A 441-nucleotide genomic window follows, 5' to 3' on the forward strand; every position below is an offset into this window, starting at 1 on the left:
TCCCCCTTTCTGTCGTCTGTCTGCTTTGTCTTCGTCCGTCTGTCGTCGTCGGGCTTTCTCTGCCTCATGTTCTTCTCTCTCTTCTCTCTTCTCTCTATTCTCTCTCTTCTTCTCTCATCTCTCTCTCCCTTCTCTTTCTCTCTCCCCTTTTGTCTTCTTCTTCTTCTCTTTTCTTCTTTCTTCCCATTTCTTTTCTTTCTCTTTTCCCCCTTTTTTCCCTTTCTTTTTCCCCTTTTCTGCCTCTTTTCTTTTCCCCTTTTTTTCCCCTTTTCCCCCCTTTTTTTCCCCCCTTTTTTTTTTTTTTTAAAAAAAAATTCCTTTTTCCCCTTTTTCTCTTCTCCTCCCCTCTCCCCTCTCTTCCCTTCTTTTTTTTTTTAAATCCCCCTTTTTTTTTTTTTTTTTCCCCCCCCTTTTTTTTCTTTCTTTTCCCCCTTTTTTTTT

This window comes from Penaeus monodon, chromosome 30, assembly GCF_015228065.2.
Source record: "Penaeus monodon isolate SGIC_2016 chromosome 30, NSTDA_Pmon_1, whole genome shotgun sequence".
Taxonomy (NCBI): Eukaryota; Metazoa; Arthropoda; class Malacostraca; order Decapoda; family Penaeidae; genus Penaeus; species Penaeus monodon.